At 41.0% G+C, this 25,003-nt stretch overlaps 1 protein-coding gene across 1 annotated transcript in view; it reads right to left on the bottom strand.

The window, feature by feature from the left end:
* The window catches only part of LOC146831595 (voltage-gated potassium channel regulatory subunit KCNG2-like), a 1,031,696-nt gene that overhangs the window by 542,598 nt on the left and 464,095 nt on the right, over window positions 1-25,003 (bottom strand). The window lies entirely within an intron of this gene.

Genomic DNA, 25,003 nt, shown 5'->3' with positions numbered 1-25,003 from the left:
ATTTCCACTGGTATTGTTATGCTGCTCTCGATTACATTTTTTCCTGTTCCGCCACAAAACATTTGAAAGGTATTTCTGTTAGTTCACTGTGCTCCATTCATTCACATAACACATGATTGTTTATGTATATAATTATATTCTAGAAATATCCAGATGACATTAGCAGGGTGCTGAATAATTATTCATGTAGTGGGTTAGTGCTAAGTTGTTAAGGCAATGTTATGTTTATTTTTAATTTGGTCTGATTTTCTGATGAAATGCATTTGCTCACAGCATAGTGAGACTGTGGTTTCTATATTTTTATATACAAAAATAATGTATAAAAACCACTTGATTTTGGGAGTGAGCCAGAGCTTTCCAGAATGTTACTTGGGATGCTGTCGGTTTTTCTCCTGATTTTGTTACCCAATTTCTTTCTTTTGCATACTCTGTATAATTCAGCATTTAACAACCTTTATGGCATTGACTCTGTACCACTTTATTTTTAAGTCTGTAATAAAACCCTTGAACTTTTCATTTATCTGGAACTCAGTTGTTGAGGGGCCCAAAACATGTATTTAATGAATTGCATTTCTGGTTTTGATGTCTGGGGAGGTGCCTTAACAATGGGACACATTGCTTTATGAAATTGAAGTTTAACACCATATCCGATCCCGTGAAATGTGAGAAGTCTGATTGATGTAAATATTGGTGTGTCTCAAATCTGGGTACCATTTTTGCTCCTACATGCAGTAGAAGGGTTTGGGACAAATGAATGTGTACACCAAGATGCAGTGTCTGTTTGTTTTTCTTTGCTCCTTCATGGCACAGGCAATAGCTGTGGTGGTGAGGCCTAAGAGGAGAGCCATGACAAATATAGCTGTGACATCAGCCCCATTGAGCCCTCTCTATATACACAGTTGGTGGGCTGTCCTGCTACTGAATGGATACAGAAAGTGTGCTTCCTCCTCTCTCACTTTCCAGAACTATTCCTCCTACAGAGTGCCTTCTGAAAAGGCCAAGGATTGTACAGTGTTATTCTGTAGTTGCACTTATATAGCAGCTCATTGCCCTGACTATCTCTCCCTCTGCCTTCCTGTCCATTGTGTGTCTCGGGCCGTCAGCCTCTGGGTTTACTGGCTCATTAGGATGCTATTGTTGTGAACTTTCATTCAGTCACCATAATGGACATTGGTGCATGCCACACACCACACCAGAGGGCACAAGGTTGACATAAGGCTACCAGTGATGATAGAGCATTGCACATGGTCAGCAAACAAGTTTGCACTACACATGGTCAACTTTATATCATCCACAAATAGACCCCATTTAGGTCACACTACTCTAAATATTTATAGTGTGATAACTTCCTGTTGTGCTCCAGTGATCCGACCCTCTAGATCCTCAACTCACCGGTGAATGACCTAAATATCGATTCCAAAATATAGAATGGACAGAATATCGACTCCAAAATATAGAATGGCCAGAATATCGAAAATCAAAATATAGATAGGTCAGAATATCGAAATTGGGGTACAAAATATCGATTTCCATAATATAGAATGTAAAAATATAGTATTCCATAATATCGACTTTAAAAATATAGAATTCCATAATATCGACTTTAAAAATATAGAATCCCATAATATCGAATTTTTTTTAGTTTTATGTATGGTACTATATGTGTTAAAATATGTATTATTTTTGTAATGTATGTTTAATTTTTTTAAACTAATGAAAGTTATGTAATTTAATTATTGCGTAATTTAATTCCGTAGCGGGTTGTGGTTTTATAGGGGAATAGGGTGGGAAGTAATTTAATTATGGTAAATTAAATATTAATTATATTTAGATGTTTTGATACTTAATTGATTGACAATTAATTATAAATTGGTCATTAATTTTTATTAGTTGATAATTAATTTATATTAATTGATTAATTAATAATTATGTTAATTTTAATTTGGATTATTAGCAGCGGGTTGTGGGTTTATAGGGGAATTGGGTGGAAAGTAATTTAATTGTAATAAAGTAAATATTAATTATTTAATTTATGTGTATTGATAATTAATTGAGAATGAATTATTAATTGGTAATTAATTTGTGTTAATGGGTAATTAATTTGTATGAATTGCTAATGAATTTGTATTAATTGCTAAATGATTTTTATTAATTGATTAATTGATAATAATGTTAATTGTATTTTTTATTATTGGGAGTGGGTTGTGGGTTTATAGGGGAATTGGGTGGGAAGTAATGTAATTGTAATAAAGTAAATATTAATTATTTAATTTATGTGTATTGATAATTAATTGATAATTAAATATTAATTGGTAATTAATTTGTGTTAATGGGTAATTAATTTGTATGAATTGCTAATGAATTTTTATTAATTGCTAAATGATTTTTATTAATTGATTAATTGATAATAATGTTAATTGTATTTTTTAGTATTGTGAGTGGGTTGTGGGTTTATAGGGGAATTGGGTGGGAAGTAAATTAATTGTAATAAAGTATTTTTTTTTTAATTTATGTGTATTTATAATTAATTGATAATTAATTATTAATTGTAATTAATTTTTATTAATTGGTAATTGTTTTTTTAACAATGGTAATTAAATTTTAATAATTTTAATTAACTTTTTATTGGTATTGATCATTAATGTAATCTTATTTTAAAATTAAAGCATTACTTTCCCTACTGTTGCACTCTCAGGAGTGGGAATATTTTTTTACCCTCACTCTATCCAACTCTTTCCCTAATGTTGCAGTCACTGGAGTGGGAATAGTAATTTTTACCCTCCCACTATCCAATGCTTTTCCTACTATTGCACTCTTTGGAGTGAGAATAGTAATTTTTACCCCTACGCTATCCAACTTTTTCCCTACTGTTGCACTCTCAGGAGTGGGAATAGTATTTTTTACTCTCCCGCTATCCAACTCTTTCCCTACTGTTGCAGTCACTGGAGTGGGAATAGTAATTTTTACCCTCCCGCTATCCAACACTTTCCTTACTGTTGCACTCACTGAAGTGAGAATAGTAATTTTTACCTTCCCGCTATCCAATGCTTTCCCTAATGTTGCACTCTCTGGAGTGGGAATAGTAACTTTTACCCTCCCGCTATCCAACGCTTTTCCTACTGTTGCACTCACTGGAGTGGGAATAATAATTTTTACCCTCCCGCTATCCAACGCTTTTCCTACTGTTGCACTCACTGTAGTGGGAATAGTAATTTTTCCCCTCCCGCAATCCAACGCTTTCCCTACTGTTACACTCTTTGGAGTGGGAATAGTAATTTTTCCCCCTACACTATCCAACGCTTTCCCTACTGTTGCACTCTCTGGAGTGGGAATATTAATTTTTACCCTCCCTCTATCCAACGCTTTCCCTACTGTTGCACTCTTTGGAGTGGGAATAGTAATTTTTACCCCTACGCTATCCAATGTTTTCCCTGCTGTTGCACTCTGAGGAGTGGGAATTGTATTTTGTATCCTCCAGCTCTCCAACTCTTTCCCTACTGTTGCAGTCACTGGAGTAGGAATAGTAATTTTTACCCTCCCGCTATCCCTCACTTTCCCTACTGTTGCACTCACTGGAGTGAGAATAGTAATTTTTACCTTCCCGCTATCTAATGCTTTCCCTACTGTTGCACTCTCTGGAGTGGGAATAGTAACTTTTACCCTACCGCTATCCAACGCTTTCCATACTGTTGCACTCTCTAGAGTGGGAATATTAATTTTTACCCTCCCGCTATCCAACGCTTTCCCTACTGTTGCACTCTTTGGAGTGGGAATAGTAATTTTTACCCCTACGCTATCCAATGTTTTCCCTGCTGTTGCACTCTGAGGAGTGGGAATTGTATTTTGTATCCTCCAGCTCTCCAACTCTTTCCCTACTGTTGCAGTCACTGGAGTGGGAATAGTAATTTTTACCCTCCCGCTATCCCTCACTTTCCCTACTGTTGCACTCACTGGAGTGAGAATAGTAATTTTTACCTTCCCGCTATCTAATGCTTTCCCTACTGTTGCACTCTCTGGAGTGGGAATAGTAACTTTTACCCTACCGCTATCCAACGCTTTCCCTACTGTTGCACTCACTGTAGTGGGAATAATAATTTTTACTCTCCCGCTATCCAACGCTTTCCCTGCTGTTGCACTCATTCGATTGGGAATAGTAATTTTTACCCTCCCGCTATACAAAGCTTTCCCTACTGTTACACTCTTTGGAGTGGGAATAGTAATTTTTCCACCTACACTATCCAACGTTTTCCCTACTGTTGCACTGTCTGGAGTGGGAATAGTAATGTTTACCCTCCCGCTATCCAACGCTTTGCCTACTGTTGCACACTTTGGAGTGGGAATAGTAATTTTTACCCCTACGCTATCCAACGTTTTCCCTACTGTTGCACTCACTGGAGTGGGAATAGTAATTTTTATCCCTACGCTATCCAACGCTTTCAACACTGTTGCACTCATTGGAGTGGGAATCGTAATCTTTCTCTTCCCGTTATACAATGCTTTACGTACTGTTGCACTCTCTGGAGTGGGAATAGTAATTTTTACCCCTACGCTATCCAATGCTTTCCCTACTGTTGGAGTCACTGGAGTGGGAATAGTAATTTTTCCCTTCCTGCTATCCGACGATTTCCCTACTGTTGCACTCTCTGGAGTGGGAATAGTAATTTTTACTCTCCCACTATTCAATGCTTTCCCGACTGTTGCACTCTTTGGACTGGGAAGGGTAATGTTTACCCCTACGCTATCCAACGTTTTCCCTATTGTTGCACTCACTGGAGTGGGAATAGTAATTTTTACCCCTACGCTATCCAACGTTTTCCCTACTGTTGCAATTACTGGAGTGGGAATAGTAATTTTTACGCTCTCTCTATCCAACAAAATCTTTTTTTTATTATGTTTACATTTTAAGCTTTTTTATATTATATTATGTATGTTTTCTTAAATAGCTTTTAATATTTAATTAATTTTATATTATTTTTAATACATTTAAAAAATTCGATCTTTTGGCTAACTATATTTTAACATTCTATATTTTGGAATCGATATTTTAGTACTTACCTGTTTGTAGATAGGGAGTCGATATTCTGTCCTTCTATATTTTGGTGTCGATATTTTGTGTAGTCGATATTTTGTCCCTCGATATTTAGTCACTGAACCAACTCACCCTTACAGCTTACTCTGCTACTACTACTACTGAGACACCTGGCAACTAAAGTGACTGCTTTAATTTCAAAACCGGGTCTGTTTTATGATCTGCGTTTTAACAGCACACACAGGCTGATTGTTCCTAATATAGTGGACTTTGGGTCGGCCCCCTTTCAGCCATTGGCTTCCTTCGAACAGTCTCTTTCAGCCATTGGATTCGGATTTTTCAGCCCAGAGTATTATTCATCTCTGGCCTCACTTTATTAACTGTTTGTGTACATCCTACGGCCTCCTAGAAAGTGGTCCAACTGCGATGCATGGCCAGGAACTATGTCCCCACTAAAAAATAACACATTGTATACTTGAGGACTGATCTAATCAGGTATGTAAAAATAATATTTGTTATGTGTACTTTTTTTCAATAAAATGTATATCTTTAAAAACAAATCTACATAAATATACAAAACAATGGCCATTAAAAAATGACTGGCAATTATTATAAGTTCTTTACGTACAAATTCCGAATACAATTTAAGTGAGTTTTTAATGGTGCTTGTTATGCTTTCAATTGAGAAATCTAATCTTGTTTTCTAAGCAAAGGCTGAGTTGATGGTGTTTGCTGACTCAAATGTAGAGTCAGTGCTACAGGAAGGCCACAGGTATACCTGCTGTTGCATGCTTGGTGGGGTGCAACACATATAATGACGGCCATTGGCTCAGTGTGATTCCTCCAGTGTTATTCATGTTTTATGGTCAATTTAAACACAAACTTTCCTTAGACTATAATGATTACACAGAACATAAAAAATGACATTTCACAGTTGGGCTTTTTGATTGACATTATGATGCTATCCATGAAAAACTAGGAAGCTCTGTCTGCAGGAGTAGTTGCCGCAGAGTTTTAAAAGAAAGAAGCTAGCTGCTTCTCTCTGCTACAGTTTCATATGATTGCTATGAACTGCGTTATTGTACCTGGAAAAGCACACAGCGTGCAATCTACTAATAAAAACTATATTGAAAGAAGCAACCAGCAGCACTGCTAGGATAAAGGAAGGTTACTGTTATGTAAAGAAAAGGAACTGCGCAAAATTATCCCCTTACACTGCTTGACGGTCTTACACTCACATAGGATGAAATTGCTATGGGTTTTATCTCAGTAGTGTACCAGTCCACAGCATTAACCCACCCATCACCAATTGAACAGGCATGGTATGACTAATGACACCTTCAATGTGATGCTGGTCAAAGGAGGATTTTAATTTAAACCACCACCGCAGGTCCCAACTAGCTACATACTACGGCCGCTTCTTGACATCGTACAAGGAAATTCAGATATGAGATGATAGTAACAAAGCTTGCCTCCGCAGATCTCTCCCCCATGTCTCCCTTCAACCTGTGCCTTCACAGAAAAATCACCTTTAAATTAAATCTCTCGGCATGGACAACCTGGTGAAGTAACCATCTCAGAGGCCTGTGATCATAAGAAAGACCACATGGGGACCTGCAGAGCTGTTCAACACTGATAGCTTACTGAGAACCATAATCCGCTTGTCTCTAATACCTCTTGATCATCACATTGCTGAGCGCAGCATCCTAAAACTTGATAACTGCATCTTGGTGGTCATCACTCAAAACATCAAACACTTCCTACATAGGGTCAAAACAAAGACAATACACTTCCAACCACACACCCTACAATATGTAGCGTTCTACCCATGTAGGCAAGTGCTTCAGCACCCCACATAGGGGTAGATAGTGCTATATAACTGTTGCAATACAACACAAAGACAAGTAGACGATGGACGGAGAGATGAAACGTTTCAGGTACTCACACCCAGGCACTATTAGATCTGGGTTGAATCCGTCATCATTCTTTAGCTCACTTTGCCATCCCAGTTCAGACACATCCAAATGCAAGTCAGTCTTGACCATGTTCCTCATAGGAACAGTCCAGCCTGAACTGCAAAGCCAGGCCTTCCTTGGACCGGAAACAAACATCCTGGGACCGGTTTCGGGGTAACACCCCTCATCCGCCAAGCTAGCTTGAATCCGGCAAAGTGAGCTTGGGACCCACTTCTGGGCATACCCTGCCAATGTAGGGCGAACAAAGCAAACACAAGGAGCCGATGGACGAAGCGCTGAAACTTTTCAGACACTCACCTCCAGTCGTTTTTAGATCTGGGTTGAATCATCATTCTTTAGCTCACTTCGTCAGCCCAGTTCAGACCCAGCCATATGCAAATTAGTCTTGACCCTGTTCCTTATGGGAACAGTTCAGTCCTTCCTAGTGAGCAGTGTACCTGGGTGAAAGCAGTGTGCTTCTCTGAGTGCAGGATAGCTACCATGTTTTGTGAGTGCATTGTGAGGGATTTACCTGTGAGCATGCAGGATTAACTTTGTCTTTTATGAGTGCAGGTTAAGTTGTCTACAGTGTGAGGCCTGTGTCTATGTGAAGGCAGCATGACTGGGTTCCCTACAAGTTATGTCTTTGTCTGCGTGCAAGGGCCAAACCTATTATCTTTCATAATGCTTTTTAGCGGTATAGCTTTGTCTTGCAGAAATGCAGTGCAGAGTAAAAATACAATAGTGTGCGTACGAAAATATTTTTTTGATATGGCATATGCAGACTCTGTCAAAGGAGGTTTAGGAGTGTTGGGAGCAGCTGACAGACTGTGATGTCAATTTAGTGAGGGGGCCCAGTTACTTCGCTTGCAATAGGTACCATCGCAACCTAGCTGCACCACTATGTGCTGCATCTTATATCACCCATCACCTTGTGTAGCGTTTAAACCTTTAGATTAACTAAGCGTTTTTCTTTTTTTTTGCAAAGAAAGTTTCTTGTAGATACTCACAATTTAACAACACTGAACAGTTACATTTCATTTACATGCCTTGTAGGGTAATAATGTAGAAAAAAATGAAAAAAGGAAAAGTAGAAAAAACTATAATTGTTACAATTTAGACAGAGTAGTTTTACATTATGGGTACGCAATTTCTATGTCAAACTTGTAACATCTGCAACTTAATTCTTGTCTGTGACATCTGTACTATATATTATGTAGTGCAAGACATTAGTGCGGGTTATTACCCAACGTATTATATATCAGAAATACACCTTGACATGTGATTGTCTACTTTCCATTCAATAATACTTACCAGGACAAGGCATCCTTGTTCAACTTCTATCAAATAGTGGAGGATAAGTTAGCAATGGAGCTTCCTTCTTCTCCAAGTAGTCAATAATCTGGGACTGATTCCCAAAGGTAAACTTACACTTATGTTTAAATTTACTTTTTTTGTTATTCACAAACTACTAGTTTAATTTTACTAATAGGAATTTTACAACCGAGGAGACTCCTCATCCGTGTTGGAGACTCCACACATAAAAAGATAGGCCTATCTTATCTTTTTTTGTGTGGAGTTCTCCTACCCACTTCGGGGTCTTAGCAGTCATAGAATAACTATTAGTAAAATTAAACCCGCAGTTCATGAATATCAAACAAATAGTACATTTACATAAAAGTGTACGTTTACCTTTGAGAATCCAGCCCTCTGTGTTTCTATACAATATAGAAGGCTCCTTCCAGTTCCTGAAAATACCTGCTCCTTTCCACAGCTCTGTGGTAAGGCTCCCATTGCTCCATGATTTCTCCTGCTCCCTGTAGTGGCTTGTTATAGTGCTATTACAGGGGAGATACTGAGGTGTTGGAGATGTGGCAGAAAGTGGGGCTTCCAGGGCAGTGTCCTATCACAGCACTCAAAGATAAGCACTTCCTTTGCATATTGTAAATGGGCTCCTTCCTCAGACAAGATTAGGATTAAGTAGCAATACAATTGCAATATTGTATCGTGGGAAAAATAATTCCTCCATTGATACTGACGCTGGATTGGCCTTTGATCACCATCCTCGGACCCCTCTAAGCCTTGCCCAGCCAATAACTTTTTGAATGTTTGATCTCCTACTGAAATCTTTTTATCCTAAAATGGCACCCCAAAAATATAATCAACCTGTGTGGCACTTTATGGTGACCTTCACGGTTTGACCCTATAGTAATCTGTTCGAAAATAATCCTAAACTTTATGAAATAAATATATATTAAAGTGTTCCATTAATGATTATATTCTCCTTAATTTTTTCTATTGAGTGTCTTATTGCACCACTGCTCATATAGAAAACAACTCAACGTATATGTCTTTAGGATCTTTTGTAATGTATTCTGAGAATGGCATTATCATCCAGTATTGCCCTCCTAAAGAGACTTACATTACAGATTGCACCTTACCATCACATTCCTACTGTGCTTTCAGTATTTGTATACCACATTTTTACCATGTGTGCCATCTTCGTAAACTGGGCACACACTCCACCTGGTGTTTTACATTGACCATAGGCTTGATAACTTGGAGTTATTGTGTTTGTGAGGACTGTTCTATGTATTGATTAGAGATGGTGGCCAATGTGCCTAGTTGCCTGTGCTGAATGGTTTTACCATTTTATTGATGTCATAAGAGTGAATGGTTGTCTACTGCCTGGCCTGAAATGTTAATACCATTTAATGGCATACTTTTCTGTTCACCTACATACAGACTGTGTGCCTATTTGGGTGTGATATGTTTCAGTTAGTGTATTCCGATTGTTACGTTGGGGTATGATTGTGAGAGGAGAATGCGCTGTTGGGTTAGAAATTCTTTGCGGACTATATGGCTGTGGTGCTGTGTGGTGTTTGTAAGCATGTGCTGTGGTCTGACTAAAGTGTTTTTTTCAGGCTGACTTATGTACAGTTGCTGTGGTGAAGACACTGCCTCCACCATACCTGAACCAGCTGACCTGCCCGATCAAGAGTTGCCACCCAAATGGTGGCCTTTTTCCTCTTGAAGTGGCCACAATGTCCACGGTGAATACCGCTTTAGAAGGAAACAACTGTGATACCAAATTCACCCTGCCAGGACAGAAAAGGAGACTTTCTATCACATGTGTTTTTTCCCAAAGACAGACACCCAAAGTGGGGGTCCTTCTTCAGTAAGCAATATATGAATAAATCTCTTGGGCAGGTACTTTGATCCCAGACAGTGAGGGACATTTAGAGACTTTTACTGCATGGGACCCTCAGGTTGACCTTGTTGATGGCAGGAATGGTGTTGGGCATGAAAAAAGGTTTGTTCATAGGGTGTAGGGGGCTATAAATGAGGCAGGGGAACAAAAAGAATGATGATGTCCCATCCCACCACCTCTACATGATCTACTTAATGAGCTAACCATTGTAACGGGATAGCTCCAGAGGGCATGTCATTGGGTTTCAGATTAGGATTGAATACTGTAGCCCATTGTCCTATTTCTTGCATGTAGCCCCCCAATCTTATGGACAATCTGCAGTTTGTGTATTGTTGGAAAGTGCAGCATTGCCACTAGAGTCGCCTTCGGTACTGTGGAGGTGTTTATGAAAAGGAGTTGTGTAAGTGCAACTAAAATGTACTTTGGTGATGTGGGTTTGTAGAGACATTAATTGGAATTGGCGCCATTAGCATTCATAACTTGATAACTGTATAGATGCAAGTGGACTTCTCAACTGCATATAGGCATCAACAGAGCACCCGCCTAGTCAGAGAGGCAACAGATGTTGCATGTCTTTGTATCAAAAACTCATAATCACAGGTGTCCCAATCATTTAAATTGTAACAGGAGCAGAACCTATAGAATTTCTCAAAGCCAGGAATATTGCCAACTGTGGTACAATAATGCCAAAAGAGAGAATAAACATATGTCAGAGCTATCAAATTTGGTAACATAAGTAGAACCTATGCAGCCTTTTGAGGGTAGGGATACTGGCTACTGCTCTTCATAAATGCCAAATGAACGTGATAACAAATGCAACAGCAATCAAGTTGGTGACATTGTCCCAGTCAAAACAACTTTTCTACCCAATCTCTCTGAGCTGAGCGAGGCCAGTTTTGAGTTGGAGTTCGCACCCAAGGCACTCGCATGCTGCTGAAGGCTCCCAAAATTGGACACACCACACCTAAAACAATAGCAAGCCTCTTGCTCTCCACTTTAAAGGGTGACAAAAAATTAAAATCTTCATATAGCAGCTCCACTGGGACACAAATCATGTTTTGACATGCTGTTAGGTTTTCTTGAAGGCAATAACAGAACACAGAGCGTTTGGTATAACATTTACAATATGATCCAAGCATACATTGTATAGACTATTCAGTTTCAAAGTTGAACTCATGTGATTCAGAGCCTTTAGACCTTTCTTGAAAAGATTGAAATCTAAAATTTGTCCCAAGTCAAGATGCGGGAATACTAGCATGGGACTAAATTCTGATCCTTGTGCAAGCCCCTTGCTGCACAGGGATTTATAATTTGCTCACCAAACACCAGAGCTCCACAATTGTGTCCCAGTAAATTTCTGCAGGTGAAACCTGTTTACAGCTGAAAAAAGTGGGGCAATTCGGATATAAGAAATGTTTTGTGGAACTGACCAATTGCAAAAGTAATTCCTCTTTCTTCTGGAAACACGCAGAATTGGAAGTATTTGCCATTCCAGGTAAACGCCTCACCACAATTAATGGTATTTATTATAAGTGGTAAAACTTCCACTGCATTCCCTGGCACTCATTTTGAAGACCTAGGAGTGAAGTATTTTAACTCCAAGTGAAGAAATCCAAAACGGACTTCACTTGGAGCTAAAGGACTGTCCTCCAAATATGGATTATTTGATTTGCATTAGTTACATAGGGTTACATTTTTTCATTTATGATGCCTTTTAACCAAAAGGTTTTGTGAAAAAACACAATATTTGGAAATGTATCCCACTAGAATTAAGAAGCCCTTGAAATTCAGAAGTCATGTGGTATTTACAGGCTGACATAAAAGGTGAGGCAAGTAACTAGGGCCCTGATTTAATGTATGCCATGTGGTCTGCCATCTGTCAAAGTGGATTAGGTCATTTCCTCTGCCCCCCTGACTGTACTACCACCCACTGTCACAGCAGTTTCTGTGAAGGCACTTAAACTTTGATGAGCTGCTGCATGAACCAGGGTGGCAGCTCATCAAACTTTTTTGTTTTCCTAAAACAAAGTTCCAAAGTGGGCATTTGTTTTTTGAAAAACCAAAAAAATGTATTACTCTGACACACTGGGAGTTGTCTCCCAAGATGTGGGGGTCATTTCTTTTTTTCTTCTGTTCAGGACAGCCATGTGTTACAAATTCTAAATTCCCTATGCTTTCACAAAGGAGGATCTCCTCCCCGGTGGTGGAGAGCTCCATGTGGTAAAGTATATGGAAAAGTAAAAATGTTTAATAAACTTTGAAAAATAGTTTTAGTATAAATATTACTGTAATTTGTAATATATTTTTATTTGAAATGTAGAACAAAAGACAAAAAATGCTTTAAATCTTTAATAAATTACAATATATTACATTTAAATGTACATGATCTTGCTGAAGTGTAAAAATTATTTGCCACTTAAAGTAAAACAATATTTTTCATTAATATTTTTTAAAAGTGATGTATAAAAATAATCAATCTAATATTAATTTTTAAAGTCAAAAAAGGTGTTCGAATATTTTTTACAAAATTAATGATTTTTTTATATTTTTCTTAACATTAAATTATATTTATTTATATTTTTAACTGTTTTAAATATTGTAATTTAATTTGACATTATTTCTTATAGGTGTTTATTTAAGTTACGACCTCCATTATTTTCTACAGGAGGGTGTTGCAGTATCAGTTTTTTATCATGTGTGGCGCTGGATTTCCTACTGCTTCTTTTTTTGCAGTGGTAACTTACAGTTGTTGCCACTTCACCTTTTTCAGTGGGTGGAAAACGTATGTCTACACTTTTAAGTAGCTTTATACTCTAATTTTGTGAATAGCCCAAAATTGCAAAGTTACTCAAATGTGTAAAAGTCAACTTACATGAGTAAATTGCTAACAAGTGTAAGTTACTTTTGTGAATAGGCCCCCGTTACTCCTACTGCTGGTAAAGCTTCTTTTCATCAGTCCTGCGCCCCATAGTTCCTAGGGCTGGCCTCTGGGCACCAGGTCTCTCTCCAGCCAGGTCTCCTGAAGTATTTAGTCCTATTTAGTCACCTGAGCCCTCTTGGAGTCAGGAGTCTTTCTGCCTGCTTTTTGTGTCCCTGAAGTAGGGCCTTCCTCATCAGGAAGAGGCTTCCCAGGTCCAGGAATGTTCTGAGGAGGTGCCAGATTTATTCAGTGCACTGACCAGTGATTCGAGAAATTATATCGCCTGATCATTAGCTCTCAGTTCCCCATCTACATTCGTAGCATGTCTTCTTTGCTTTATGGTAAAATTGACCAGAAATCCTGTTTTGAGATGGTGGGACCCATTTGCCACCAAGCAGGCCTGTTAGCAGCTTTTTGGCCACTGCTCTATCTGACAGGATCAAAACTGGGGTTTCCTACGCCTGTGGCTGCAGTCTAGCTGTCTGGTATGTAGTTTAGTTGTTAATAAACTAATCATCAGTGTCATTAAAGTGAGGTTCAGGACTGACTGCATGCATGGCCAGATATATTATCTTTCTGCGTCCTCAAATAGGATTGCATTTGGTGGTCCACAAAAGGGATCGCTCATAGTAAAATAGACAAATTACCAGTTATCGGTACATTTGTTGTGCCAGTGGTTCCATGTAGCAGGCACTGGTACTTATTTTTGGTGACTAGGACTTATTTTTTTATTAATACATTTTGACCAAAAGCGAAAAATGCAGAAAAAGAGTAAAAGTAAATAGCAGGGATGAAAAGAACCTGTAAGAGTGAGATGAAGAGACAATAAGTGTGCGATGGTGGAACAAAGAGGCATCAGCAGTAGATTCTTAAGAAAAACCTTGGCCAGCACTATTATTGAGCAAATAGAACATTGCCTCTTACGATGATTGTTTAAAATCTGAAAGCACACACTATGTAGAATAGCGGCATATTATCAAGAAACGGCGTTAAAATTATCGCCGCTTTAGCGGCGATAATGGGCTTGATAATATGCCCTTGAGAATTCCCATAGAAGCCCATGTTCTGGTGTCAACATAGGCTTCTATTGGAATTCTCTGCGGCATATTATCAAGCCCATTATCGCTGCTTTATCTGCAATTTTCTGCCGTTAAAGCGGCTATAATTTTAACGCCGTGCTTGATAATATGCCCCATAGTTGGCAAACCCTGCAATGCTTTTCTGTGTTGTGAATATATGTGTTCATTTCCTGCCCTGACACTCTATCAGGACACACAATAACTCCGGTAGAAGAACAACAAGGAGAAGCTGTTTCTTGTAAATCAGCCCTGACACATCTTTGATTCAGCATTTCAAAGAGGCGTGGGTTAGAAATATCTCTGTGAAGGATAACTGACAGAATGTAATAAAACATAATGCTTTCCTTATCCTTGACCCTCAAAGACAGTAATTTATTTCTGCTGTTGGGAGGCGGCTTCAATTGTGGAGCAAAGCCCAAGGCCAAAAGCATGCCCAGCCCTGGAGAGTATCTATAGCTGTTCTGCTCAGATAGCCTTTAAAGCAGGAGTTTTCAACCCTTTCTGTAATGACCTACTTATGTTCAATGAAAGTCATCCCGAGCTACTAATGTTATAAATGTTTGTAATACTGACCACCAAAGACAATGTTTCATTAGTGACCTCCATATGCTAGATTACTAACAAAGATTACTAGCAGTGATCACCTCAGTGCATCAGCCATGGTTGCCAGCAGTAATGTTAAAAAACAGACAATAGTATTAATGATAAGTTTCCCCAATGCCACATCCCATCTAAATATCAGCTCTAAATATATCTTGGAAATTCAGACATTTTTCTTCAAACATCAGTTTATGATTTCAGAAAATACACATATTTTATCTCGAATGCAACCTTTCAGTGTTGGTATATATACATTCATACATTATTTCAAAGCTGGGCTGCACCCAGGAGAGCTACTAACAGGTAGCTGGGGGGGGGGGGTACTCCTTGAGGAATGCTGCTTTAAAGTATACTGAAAGGGACAATAATTCCCCATTCTGAATAAAGAAGATTAAAAAAAAAGTGTGGATCTTGGAGTATAAACTACCGAGTTCAAATGTGCCGGCCTTTTTTTGTTGTTGCAGAAAATAGACATGCATGCAAAAATAAGAGTTGATTTATGCATCAAGCCACAGTTATTAATGAACAGCAGCAGGCAAAATAAATAATTACCCTATAAAATAATTTTCCAACAAAGAAATATATACACTCTGAGGCTTAATTACTAAGTATCAAAACTATGAGCCCCGACCCACTAATATTTTGGCAGTGTCTATAGAAAAGTACTCAAGTCTCTCCCTATTTCATCTCATTTTCTACCTTTGCCTCATCGCATATATAAAAAGTATGAACTCGTAAGTCTGAGATTCTGATGCGTTCTCAATGACCCAGTTCTGTGTATTGACTAAGGGTCCTAATACGAGTACGGCAGTCCGACCACCACCTCACTACAGGCCCACCCGCAGTATTATGAGTCTTGCGGTCTGAACGCCACAGGACCGCTACATCTGCCGGGGATCCAGGATCCCACGGCTGTCACGCACTAGTCATGAGCAACAATATGATGGCGGTGCCGTTGCGGCACTGCAGAGCATATTAGGATTTGGCTCTCTACTGCCCCTTTCATGGTGGTGAGCCCACCATGAAAATGGTGTTGGAGAGGTAACTAAGGAGGCCCTGACAGGGTCCTCTGCCCCTCCTGGGCCTGGGGGTGCATGCAGTTGGCACATATTGTGCCCCTCTGGATTTGCACCCCCAGTTCCTGCACGGTGTGGCATGCATGCCACACCATGCAGGAACATGCAGTCTGAACTCTCATGGCAGCGGTTCACAGACTGCCGCTGCACCACCTGCCAACCATTAATTACAATCATAATCAGGCAGGGGCACCACGGCCTCGGCAGTTCTCCAGCAAACGATGCGGTGGCAGTGCCTCTGGAGAACCACCAAAGTCGTAATAAGGCCCTAAGTGAGCCACTGCTAAGCATACCTAACAAAGAAAGCAGCAGGAACAGAATTTTCATTCAAAATATTATCGTTGGGGCAATCAATTCCCTTCTATAACAGAATTAGTTGCATAGTGCATCCCTCCTCTCCCCATCCCAGTTCCAAGGAGGTGTAACCATTCCATGATCTGTCAAGTGTTTAATTATACTCATCTCAATTGTATTGCTGTTATCGACCTTGAAGAATAAAAGGTTGAATGGCCCTGTTGGGATTCGATGTAATGAAAAGGACCACCTGCTAATAATGGCAGTTTCAAGGGCAGGGAAAATACTAATTTAGCCAAAATTTCCCCAGCAACTATACAACAATGCAAAACTCACAATACACATATAAGTGGCAAGCAAACATGAAGATATGATAAAGACTTATTTTATTTGTTATACCAGCTTTTATCTAAACAATGATTACAAATCTAAAAAAGCAGTTTTCAGGTTTGAAAGGTAACAACAGCGCTACTAGTATAAATCCGGTATTTGTAAAGCATGAACTACTCACCCTTACGGGTCTCAAGGCGCTGGGGGCCGTCATGGAAATTAAGTGAGCTATTGCCCAGAGTCACAAGGTGCTGAGCTGATATGCTACCGGATCCGGGGATCGAACCGTGAACCCCGTGCTCTGAAGTCAGCTGCCCTGGCCGCTGCACCACACCTTTCCATGTGTGGAAATCATCATACAACAGATCAGTTACATCGTCATACAGACATGCAATCACACAACATGTATTCACATACATACATAGTAATGACTGTGCATTAATGAGCCGAGACTAAACTTGACAAAACATGTTCAGTAAATATTTACATAGCAAACACAAGGAGATGATGGACTGAGAGCTGAAACTTTTCAGACACTCAAACCCAGTCACAGATCTGGGTTGAATCCATCATCGTTCTTTAGCTCACTTCGCCACCCGAGTTCAGACACAGCTACATACAAATCAGTCTTGACCCTGTGCCATATTTACACACAAATAATCTTTATGCATTACATACATTCGTTCACTTCGGGACAAAGGTGGTGGCTTGGTTTGTTGATTCTTTAATTACGAAATCAAGTGTTTCGGCGAACAACATGCCTTCATCAGGAAAGCCATGACTTGTAGAAGGTACCTGTAAATATATTACATGTATGCTTATCTCAAATGCTTACATCTAAATAATTCCTTAATGGTAAAAAAGGTTCATTTACACGTGGTCAGACCCTTCACCGTGATCAGTTCAAGAGAAAAACAAGCATTGGCATTGCCAATAGGTCTCGCTTTTGGGACCTTATAAATATTTAGTTATGCAGCACAATATCGTTGGTGCAACAACATCAACTGTTGCATGGCTAAACACCTATAAGGTACAAGGTTTAGACATTCAACAGCTGATGGTGTTGCGCAAAAGATATTGTGCTGCAAAACTAAATACTTATAAGGTCCAAAAAAGCGAGACCTATTGGCTATGCCAATGCTTGTTACAATTATGGGCACGTCGTGCCCATCAGACCCCTCCCTCCCCACACACACACACACACTTGGACCACTGATGTGCACAGACTCGGGTGGCTTCGGCACCCTCCACAAAGGACGGTTGTTGAGCCCACGCTGGGCGGGCACCAGACTTGTTTACACAGACATGAGCAGCAGCACCCTCGTGCACACATCTAGAGGAGCGGTGCTCAGTGGTGCACGCTTGGTCACCATCACCCTTTAGATACACTCGTAGCAGGGGCGCAACTAGAGCCAAATTTCGAGGGGGCTAAGAAAAAATTTCGGGTGGGGGGCTGACTCTTCCAGCAGTAGTTAAGAGTGGAGATGCAGGGGCTCTGAGAAGGGGTGAAAAACAGCAAAGCCTCATTCACAAGCAAATGGTCTTTTAAAGACCTGTGAAGTACTCGGCTGCCCAGGAAGCCGTCTCAGCCTGGGTTGCCACACACGACGTGAGGGGAGTGGGGCTGAAGCCCTTTGATCCCAATGTGCGTTGCGCGCCTGGCTCGAAGTCATCTGCACTGTCCCTTACTGTTCGTACCCACCCACACCCCTATTTAGACATGTTAACGGGCAATATGTTTCTTATGTGCATACTCGTCTACACCCCTCCGGAGGAAGAAGCCTCGAAAGCCCCTCGTGGTTTCGAAATGAATCGTTTAAATTACTGGAAGCACTGCTTCGGATGGTTTTCATTTTTTCCGAGTTTTTTTGCTGTTGAAGTTTTATATAGCGCGAACACGACCCGAAGGTATAACAGCGCTTTACATGGGCACCAGTTGCATTACAGACCCATTCATTTTGAGGCGCGGTGATATTAAATGATTTGTTTAGTTATGATTTGGGTTTCGTTAAGTTTCTTGGGGAAGAGGATGTGGTCCGTCGGCTAAACTGCCGACTTTGGTGCTGGAACTCAGCCTGGGTTGCCACACACGACGTGAAGGTAGTGGGGCTGAAGCCCTTTGATCCCAATGTGCGTTGCGCGCCTGGCTCGAAGTCATCTGCACTGTCCCTTACTGTTCGTACCCACCCACACCCCTATTTAGACATGTTAACAGGCAATATGTTTTTTATGTACATACTCGTCTACACCCCTCCGGAGGAAGAGCCTCGAAAGCCCCTCGTGGTTTCGAAATGAATCGTTTAAAATACTGGAAGCTCTGCTTCCGATGGTTTTCATTTTTTCCGAGTTTTTTTGTTGTTGAAGTTTTATATAGCGCGAACGCGACCCGAAGGTATAACAGCGCTTTACATGGGCACCAGTTGCATTACAGACCCATTCATTTTGAGGCGCGGTGATATTAAATGATTTGCTTAGTTATGATTTGCGTTTCGCGGCGCGAAAGTGAATGCAAATTTGGCGCGTCTGTTCGCGGCGCGAAAGTGAAAGCAAATTTGGCGTGCGCGTTTGGCGGGGCGGGGGAGTGCATTCCAGGTGGGGGAGCGGACCCTTTGAAGTGCTCCCAAAAAGCGGAGTGCATGGCGGCACCAAGCGCGTGATTGTGCGCGTGCTAGCAATGCAATCCGCTTTTTGGGAGCACTTTGAAATGCCCTTTTACAATAGTCTCGCTTTGTGATCGCTTACGGGATAGCAAGGCGAGACCTAATAAAATAAAGTGTCACACCAGGGGCGTAACACACGCCCCCGCAGCCCTCGCGGTGCGGGGGCCCCCTCAGCCCTCACAAGCGCATCCGGCACCAGGCTGCCGTTAGTCACATGTTTAACAATTTAGTCTACAGTGACCTCCAGAGCAGAGGTGGGACTCTCCAGCTAGGTTGGGGGGGCTCGTTTTCAGCTGCTCAATCTTTAAGGCCGTTTTCTGCCAAATCTTTGCATAGATACACCGCCCTGAGCTATAATATGTGACCTTGATAAAATGACAAATGGCACAGTGTAGATTATTTCATTAAATATGAAGTGCTAGAAGTCTGTAAATTTTAAGTAAACTACCGCAGAGCCCAAATGGCCGAAACTACCATCGACAACACTGTTAAATGCGATTCGTTCTTTCAAGAGCTCAGAGAGGAGCGGCCGTGCCAAATTAGACACTCTCTTTACCACACGATTCTCAAGCAACCTTAGAGCTCTACACTCACTTTCTTATCACTTGTCCACCTCTCGTCTGCTCTCCTCTCTCTCTCTCTCATTATGTTTCTCTCTCTGGCTCTCCCCATCTCTCTTTTCATCCTCATCTTGTCTATTATTTTACTCTGCTCCCTTTCTCTAATTCCTATCCCTCCTTCTCTTCCTCTTTTCATCCTCTCTCTTTATCTTCCTACCAATCTCTCGCCTTCGTCTTCCTTCTCTCTCGTGTTCATCAATCCCTCTCTCCCTGTTATCTTTTTCTCTCCATCTTATCCTCCCTTGCGCACATTCCTTTCTTTTTTTTCTCCTGTCTTCTTCCTCTGCCCTCTTAGTCCTTCACCCATGTCTTTGCCTCTCTGTAACGCTCTCGTTTATCCCCCCCCCTTTCTTGTTTAATTAGGTTGAAGCCTACCAAGCGCTCTCTGCTTTGCTAAAGACATTTTGGGGAGGTTACAAAAGCTTCCATAGTGCATACGAATGCATTCCGCACACTGCACACCATGACTTTGTAGTTCGGAATACACATTTAGTAATTACTTTTTGGCTCCAGCAAAGCTCAAGTGTCAGACTCTATCTTCTGAGTTAGTTTACTGTTTACTCTCTTTTTCCCAGACGTCAAAGTGAGACCATTTATGTGACACTCAGCCTGGGTACTGCAGGTGTGCTGGAGTTAAGCTGTACGAATTAATTTTTTTGTAGCACACAGCAAGATGTACATATCTGTAAATAAGAATATATCAGATATAGGAAAGCGCAATTAAACACTTTTTTGGGTAACTCTAAAGTGTGGTGGAAACAAAAATTTTAATGCGATCAGAAGAAATCATTACAATGATAATGTTTAAAAAAAATTGTCAGTTATACACTGTACACTTTTATCAGTAAAACTGTATGCCTGTGCAAATGTAATGCTCATTTCAAATGAAAATATGTTCTGTGTAATAGCAGTGTGCTGCCACTCTATGCATACTACACTTTACCCCACTGCACTCTACGCCACTCAAATCCACATTGCACTATTCAACTCAACGTCACTCCACTCTACCCCACTACAATATTCCCTGTGCCACTCAAATCAACACTACGCGCCACACTACTCTTCGCCATTACACTCTATGCCACTACATTTCATGTTGCAATCAACAACACTGCACTCTTCACCAATGTACTCAACACCACTATACTCACAAACAATACACTCTGCGCCACAGCACTCTAGCCCAATCCATTCTGAACCACTGAACTGTACACCGCTATACTGTACACAGCAACACTCTACACCACTGTACTTTACGTCACTGCAGTCTAAGCCAGTCTAAGCCAGTCTAGGCACCACTACATGCTATACCACTGCACTCTACTCTGCACCACTCCACTTTCCCCCACTCTACTGCACTCTATGCCAATTCACTCTATGCCAAAGCAGCCTATGCCCTTACACTCTACACCACTACACACTATGTATGCCACTACACTCTATGCCACTACACTCTATGCAATACATTCCACGCTACTCTAATCTATTATGCACCACTACACAATATTACACTACACTCTGTGCCACTGTATACTACACCTTTGCACTCCAACATACACCACTCCTCTCTACGCCTCTCTAATCTCCTATGCTCCACTGTACTCTATGCTAATGCACTCTACTATACAAAACTGCACTCTTTGCCACTGCACTCTTTACAACTCCAGGATGGGCCATTCCAGTGTGCTTTGCACCACTCCACTCTATGCCACTCCATGCTACTCTACTATGTGAAACTACACTCCATAGCACTGCACTCTACGCCAATCCACTCTACTCTTTACCACTCCACTTTATACCACTTCAATCTACTCTAAAATAATCTACTCTACGACACTACACGCTATACTACACCATTCTAAGCTACTCTTTTACAATCTGTGCCACTCCACACTACTCCACTGCAATATGTGCAGCGCCACTCTATACCACTATACACAACTTTACTCCACACAACTGCGCTCTACATCACATAATTACTATACACATATTCCAATGCACATCATGCCACATAATTACACTACACAAATCCACTCCACACCACACAAATCCACGCCACACAATTACACAACTAACAATTCCAATCCAAACCACATAACTCTACTCAAGCCACATAAATCCACTCAAAAACACAAGAGTTAAAGACATTGCTGTTTGCAACACCAATAGCTCTAACTCAAAACAATGTGAGACCAATTGTATTTCTAATGCTTGTTATACATATAAGTCAACCCTAAGGTAGGCCCTATATAACCCAGAGGGCAGGGTGCAGTGTATTAAAATGGCAGGACATTTATTTTTAAGGTTTACATGTATTGGTAGAGAATAACTCCCAAAGTCGTTCATCATTATTGCAAGGCCTATCTCTCCCGTAGGATAACATTGGGATTACCTTATTACATTTTATAAGAGATAAGACCTCCATTTCTGGTATCTCTGGAATCACAATTTAGAATCACAACTTATGGTTACATCGTATTTTATATTGTAATTCTGAAAATGGCACTTTTAGAAGTGTGAGGGCTCCATAATCCTATGAAGGATACCCCCCGGGCCTGTAGTCTCCTTCCGATAATCCTCTTCAACAGTAAACAAGAGTGTGGAACAGGCACACTTTCTGGTTAGTAGCATTTGCTATGGAGATGTGTGTCTGGACCAGTTTAAAAGATCCCTCCCTTTCCCTCTCCCTAGAATTATGGCAAAATACGTAAGCTTCATGAATCACGGATCCCAAGTGCCCAGATTCAGTAAAAAGTGCGCCAGAGTGAGGCTCACACCCTTATGCCCAATCAGAAGCTCAGATAGGACGGAAGGCTGTCCTTTTCCATTATCGTGGCTTCCGATGGGTCATAAGGGCGCGTGAGTGACTGGATCCAATTCACCATTTTCTGACATGCTGCACTGCCTGAGGCTAGTGCAGCATGTTGCCCGTTATGTATTGTCTCTTTGAAAGGGTGGGCTGGAACAGCCCACGCCTGACATGCACAATACAGCCCCGGGGAGCTCTCTTATGGTGAAGGGTGATATTAAAGCTTTTAAAATGCAAACAAACAATCGGTAAGAGCTGTAATATCATAACAATTAGGTGCAGAGTAAGGCATGAGGGTTTGGGGAGTCGCTGCCCTTTTGTCCCCTATAAAGGAGCCGCCACTGCAATCAGGAGCTCTCCGGCCGTAAGGCTGTGCTGAGGGGGCCCCCTGGAGCTTGGAGGCCCCCCGCACCGTGGGGGCTGCGGGGGCATGTGTTACGCCCCTGCTTCTTTGGGTTTTTGATAAAAAAAACTAGAGAATCCATGGGTGAGCGGTAGAAAAATTCTATAGTATCGTTTTTTAAAGTAAACATTACAGGTGTCTTTAAAGAGGTTCTGTAGAAAAGTAGCCCAGGGTTTTTAGAGCTATACATTGAGAGTAGTAGCTTTATTTAGGGCATAAAATGGCAGATTCCTCTTCTGAACCTCCAGCATTCAATCAATCAAGAATGTGTAAAGCGTGGCAAATCACCTGTGAGGGTCTCGTTAAACCTTCCCTATTAATTGTTTCCTGGGTGGCAGACGATATGTCTGAGCAGAGCCCGTCTGCCACAGCTTCGGCCATCCTAAGGTCTGGAATTCACTCTGTAAGACATGGTGGCAGATCAGGCCTCCTAGTTGAGGGTGACTGGGCGAAGCCTATGTCTGCGGGAGTAAACAATGTTAAAGACTGCCAAGGAAATTGAGGACGCCTAGCACGGCAAGCAAATATCTATAGCATGCCGCACAAAAACCTAAGAAGACAGAGCGTCTTAACAGGAACAGATATGTGGAAACTAACAATGCATCCCAATGTGAGTGTACACTCTCAGTGTGCATACATTTGCTGCCCAAAATTCCACCACCTGTGCAGGGCATGCATGGAATTTCCATCAGAGGTTTTCACACCGAAAGTCCTCTTGACTGGGCAGGGCAACCTCTGTTGCACTGCGGGAATGTGAAATTAAATATTCTCTGCTGCTTGCTGCATTGGGCTATAGGTCGGGTGAAAAGGTTGACACATTGGTTCCAGCGATAAGCCACCAAACATTGAAGTGAATCTTAAATATTATAAAAAAACATGGTTCTGTGTAGAAATGTATAGATCCAACCTCCAGCCTACAAAGATGGTTACTAAGAGCTGTAGTGAAAAATGAAGACCCTTAAACAATACCCACCCACATAAACGTTGCATACTTCCTACCTATTGTCAGGCTGATGTAAATTACCATTTGTTAGACCTGACAGCCTCATGGTGGTATTTCCTCCAACTTTTAGTCTGTCTCACTCCATTTTCTGATCTTGTTTTTGCTGAATTAGGACTCTGTGCACATTTACCACTGCGAACCAGTGCTAAAGTGCTCTCTCCCCTAAACATGGTAATGTTAGTTCACCCCCAATTGGCATATTTAATTTACTTATAAGTCCCAAGTAAATTGTTTCCCCCCCAACTTGAACCCATGGCCTGTAAATTAAATGCTACTAGTTGGCCTTAGGCACTGATTGTGCCACCCATTAAAGTAGCCGTTTCATCATGCCTCAGGCCTGCTAGTGCAGGGCCTGTGTGTGCAGTTTACACTGTCATGTCAACCCTTTTGCCAGGCAAAAATCTTCCCATTTTAGGTCGAGCCTCCAGCGCTTGCGCTGCAGGATGATCTGTTGTATGTACTTTGTGGGGTTTGACTTCTTGCATTGCTGCTGATTGGTTAAGGAGAGTGTTATTCTCAAAAGCTTGCTTTTAAGTGGGTTATTTTTCTTCTATGCCCCACCTTCTAGTGTCTTGCTCCTCCCCTGGAGAATTGGTCTAGTGATGCTTTTGGTTGGCCATCAATGTGTTTTTTGTGTCCACTAAAGCCCTGCCTTCCCGGCTCCTCCGGCTGCTCATGCGACGGATCTCTTGTTTAGCATAGCAGAAAAGAAAACAGTGCCTCTGCATGCTGCGGCAACTACAATGAAGCAATACATTATTTTTAACATGCTAATTACAATTTTGCTTGTAACTCGTGTTAGTGTTTGAAGTAGAGCACATTTTTCTTTTCATTTGTGAAGTGTGAAGGTAAATTGTCCAGTGACAGTGAAGCACTGCTAACAAGTACAAATTGAAACAAGCATTGGCATAGCCAATAGGTCTCCCCTTGGGGACCTTATAAGTGTTTAGCCATGCAATAGTTGATTTGTTGCACCAAGGATATTGTGCTGCATAACTAAATACTTATAAGGTC

Source organism: Triturus cristatus, chromosome 5_1, assembly GCF_964204655.1.
Source record: "Triturus cristatus chromosome 5_1, aTriCri1.1, whole genome shotgun sequence".
In the NCBI taxonomy this organism is placed as follows: domain Eukaryota; kingdom Metazoa; phylum Chordata; class Amphibia; order Caudata; family Salamandridae; genus Triturus; species Triturus cristatus.
The sequence above is the reverse complement of the archived record's forward strand: the minus strand, read 5'-3'. Positions and strand labels throughout refer to the sequence as shown.